We start from the raw sequence: 4,158 nt of genomic DNA on the forward strand, positions 1-4,158 counted from the left end.
AAAGTCTGATGCTTTACCGACTGAGCTATCCGGGCTCTTGCTCGAGAAGCGTGCGTGCTGCGTGCGAACGCACAGCAAAATGAATCGAATTGGCGCAGAAAAAAGAGTGTCTCCAATGCATTGCGTTTCCTTCTTCGAAGATTCAGAACGGCCGTCAAAACGTCTGCTATGTCAAAATATATTTGCAAATTAGTGGGAATGCAGCCTATTAGACTGATGATAATAGTCATTAAAGGAAAATAATGCTAGGAAAAAGAACAAAAACTCACTGCTACTTGTATGGAAAGCCTCTTCACACGCTTCAATGCTGTTGACTGGCCGCGCTCTTATCGTTATTGTAAACTTGTGTCAAAGGCGCAGTTGTTTGTAGCAAATAGCAAGCCCGTGGCACTCTAGGTAACAGCCAGCGAGTGTACTGACACCTAGCGATTAGAAAATATACACGCACCATATTCTCTCTGAAGCAAGATTCTTCCGAAATAAATAGGAGCGTTTCGTTTTCAGCCTTTTCTCCAAGGCTTCGAACCTGAGAGCTCATGCTTTCAAAGAAGGTCCCAGTTTCAATTCACTCGAACATCCAGAGCACATCAAGGACACGCGCCGTGCACAAAAAGAGTAGGCCGAAGGACTGGGTGAGGAGAGGTGGTGACATGGAGCTCAATTTCAATGGCACCCAGAAAACCTTGCCGTGACCCGGATTCGCTGCGGCCACAACGCAGAGTACTAACCACTATACGATCACGGCAAGCTACCGGTCTACCCGACGTGTCCCTTACTACAAAGGGGCCTTGTCATCTTTAGCTTGCAGACAAAACTGTTTCTTACCAACATTACTCTATTCAAGGGTAATCCTGTAACAGTGACTTTTTCTCCTTTTATAAAGTTTAAGCTAGGCCTCCAGAAGGTTACAAACTAAAGCAGACGCATGCTTTCAACGTAGTCGGCAGGATTCGAACCTGCGCGGGGAGACCCCAATGGATTTCTAGTCCATCGCAATAACCACTCGGCCACGACTACAAGCTTGCTGAAAGGGGCATGTCGTTTGCTTTGGTGCCTTGCAGCGTCGCTGCCCGAGGCCAGTGTAGATCAGCAAGAACTCAACAACAAAACGTACAGCTCCACAAAAAGAGGCTTGTTCGCCTAAACAGGGACTTGAACCCTGGACCCTCAGATTAAAAGTCTGATGCTTTACCGACTGAGCTATCCAGGCTCTTGCTCGAGAAGCGTGCGTACTGCGTGGGAACGCACAGCAAAATGAATCATATTGGCGCAGAAAAAAGCGTGTCCTCCAATGCATTGCGTTTCCTTCTTCGAAGATTCAGAACGGCCGTCAAAACGTCTGCTATGTCAAAATATATTTGCAAATTAGTGAGAATCCAGCCTATTAGACTGATGATAATAGTCATTAAAGGAAAATAATGCTAGGAAAAAGAACAAAAACTCACTGCTACTTGTCTGGAAAGCCTCTTCACACGCTTCAATGCTGTTGACTTGCCGCGCTCTTATCGTTATTGTAAACTTGTGTCAAAGGCGCAGTTGTTTGTAGCAAATAGCAAGCCCGCGGCACTCTAGGTAACAGCCAGCGAGTGTACTGACACCTAGCGATTAGAAAATATACACGCACCATATTCTCTCTGAAGCAAGATTCTTCCGAAATAAATAGGAGTGTTTCGTTTTCAGCCTTTTCTCTAAGGGTTCGAACCTGAGAGCTCATGCTTTCAAAGAAGGTCCCAGTTTCAATTCACTCGAACATCCAGAGCACATCAAGGGCACGCGCCGTGCACAAAAAGAGTAGGCCGAAGGACGGGGTGAGGAGAGGTGGTGACATGGAGCTCAATTTCAATGGCACCCAGAAAACCTTGCCGTGACCCGGATTCGCTGCGGCCACAACGCAGAGTACTAACCACTATACGATCACGGCGAGCTACCGGTCTACCCGACGTGTCCCTGACTACAAAGGGGCCTTGTCATCTTTAGCTTGCAGACAAAACTGTTTCTTACCAACATTACTTTATTCAAGGGTAATCCTGTAACAGTGACTTTTTTTCCTTTTATAAAGTTTAAGCTAGGCCTCCAGAAGGTTACAAACTAAAGCAGACGAATGCTGTCAACGTAGTCGGCAGGATTCGAACCTGCGTGGGGAGACCCCAATGGATTTCAAGTCCATCGCCTTAACCACTCGGCCACGACTACAAGCTGTCTGAAAGGGGCATGTCGTTTGCCTTGCTGCCTTGCAGCGTCGCTGCCCGAGGCCAGTGTAGATCAGCAAGAACTCAACAACAAAACGTACCGCTCCACAAAAAGAGGCTCTTTCACCCGAACAGGGACTTGAACCCTGGACCCTCAGATTAAAAGTCTGATGCTTTACCAACTGAGCTATCCGGGCTCTTGCTCGAGAAGCGTGCGTGCTGCGTGCGAACGCACAGCAAAATGAATCGTATTGGCGCAGAAAAAAGAGTGTCCTCCAATGCATTGCGTTTCCTTCTTCGAAGATTCAGAACGGCCGTCAAAACCTCTGGTATGTCAAAATATATTTGCAAATTAGTGAGAATGCAGCCTATTAGACTGATGATAATAGTCATTAAAGGAAAATAATGCTAGGAAAAAGAACAAAAACTCACTGCTACTTGTCTGGAAAGCCTCTTCACACGCTTCAATGCTGTTGACTTGCCGCGCTCTTATCGTTATTGTAAACTTGTGTCAAAGGCGCAGTTGTTTGTAGCAAATAGCAAGCCCGCGGCACTCTAGGTAACAGCCAGCGAGTGTACTGACACGTAGCGATTAGAAAATATACACGCACCATATTCTCTCTGAAACAAGATTCTTCCGAAATAAATAGGAGCGTTTCGTTTTCAGTCTTTTCTCTAGGGGTTCGAACCTGAGAACTCATGCTTTCAAAGAAGGTCCCAGTTTCAATTCACTCGAACATCCAGAGCACATCAAGGACACGCGCCGTGCACAAAAAGAGTAGTTTGAAGGACGGGGTGAGGAGAGGTGGTGACATGGAGCTCAATTTCAATGGCACCCAGAAAACTCACCGGATTCGAACCGGGGTTGCTGCGGCCAAAATGCAGAGTACTAACCACTATACGATCACAGCGAGCTACCGGTCTACCCGACATGTCCCAGACTACAAAGGGGAGTTGTCATCTTTAGCTTGTAGACAAAACTGTTTCTTACCAACATAACTCTTTACAAGGGTAATCCTGTAACAGTGACTTTTTTTCCTTTTATAAAGTTTAAGCTAGGCCTCCAGAAGGTTACAAACTAAAGCAGGCGCATGCTGTCAATGCTGGAAAGCATCTTCACATGCTTTTATCGTTACTGTAAACTTGCGTCAAAAGCCATGTTGTTTGGAACAAATAGCAAGCCCACGGCACTCTAGGTAACAGCCAGTGAGTGTACTGACACCTAGCGATTAGAACATATACAGCGTATAATTAATGTTTTATTATTGTTTTGAAGTTATTTTAGTTATTTGAAAATTACTTATGTTGCCTTTGAAATTAAGGCACAAGAGATGTAATTCTAGTATATAATGTGAATATATACATTTATTGTGTGAAATTCTAGGAACTCGCTTTAAGAATAAAATTAAAAGGCAGACACGTGAGTGAACTTTAGCAACTGTGGCCCATCCCAAATCGACAGGAATTTTGACAATTACCGCATGATAGTTACCAAATTTGTAAATGATTCAGCAGCAGTAGAAAAAATAACTATGTTTGCTTTCTCACTATTCTACTCTTTCTTGCTTTTTACAGAGGTTAAAAGTAATAAAGGAGAGATTTCCCCTTTAGACTCTCGGTTTGGAGATAGAATTTCACAGAATCTATCTTTGAGACCGACTGCACCTCATCCTACACATAGTTCCACACTACCCCTGCCTGGAAAAGAGCCCACATTCTTTACAAGTAAGTTAATGGTCTTTATACATATACTATTTCAAATGAAGTGACCGAAAAATGTGTTTGGACATTTGTTTGAATGTTCTTGCCTTTTATTACAAAATATCAACCGAAGTGGCATTTAATTTTGGGTTCATGTGCACAATACATGTTGTTACTCTGCTAGGACACCCATGTGGACTTGAAGATGAAGATGAGCTGATTTAATTCATTATTTAGATGTTAGAAAATCTTTAAAGAAGGAGCTGCA

At 44.0% G+C, this 4,158-nt stretch overlaps 5 non-coding genes across 5 annotated transcripts in view; all 5 read right to left on the minus strand.

The window, feature by feature from the left end:
- The window catches only part of trnak-uuu (transfer RNA lysine (anticodon UUU)), a 73-nt gene extending 38 nt beyond the window's left edge, over positions 1-35 (minus strand). Inside the window, exon 1 of the tRNA in view lies at positions 1-35. This exon is cut by the window's left edge and continues 38 nt beyond it. This is a non-coding gene — a tRNA (tRNA-Lys).
- A 900-nt stretch (positions 36-935) lies between these two features.
- Positions 936-1,017, minus strand: trnas-aga (transfer RNA serine (anticodon AGA)). The gene has a single exon. It is a non-coding gene; the product is annotated as a tRNA-Ser (tRNA).
- A 120-nt stretch (positions 1,018-1,137) lies between these two features.
- Positions 1,138-1,210, minus strand: trnak-uuu (transfer RNA lysine (anticodon UUU)). Its single transcript has one exon. It is a non-coding gene; the product is annotated as a tRNA-Lys (tRNA).
- A 901-nt stretch (positions 1,211-2,111) lies between these two features.
- trnas-uga (transfer RNA serine (anticodon UGA)) lies at positions 2,112-2,193 on the minus strand. The gene has a single exon. It is a non-coding gene; the product is annotated as a tRNA-Ser (tRNA).
- A 120-nt stretch (positions 2,194-2,313) lies between these two features.
- Positions 2,314-2,386, minus strand: trnak-uuu (transfer RNA lysine (anticodon UUU)). The gene has a single exon. It is a non-coding gene; the product is annotated as a tRNA-Lys (tRNA).
- Positions 2,387-4,158: the final 1,772 nt, after the last annotated feature.

The sequence above is a fragment of the Siphateles boraxobius genome, unplaced genomic scaffold (assembly GCF_051911475.1).
Source record: "Siphateles boraxobius isolate OS27281-9 unplaced genomic scaffold, OSU_SipBor_1 51, whole genome shotgun sequence".
NCBI lineage: Eukaryota > Metazoa > Chordata > Actinopteri > Cypriniformes > Leuciscidae > Siphateles > Siphateles boraxobius.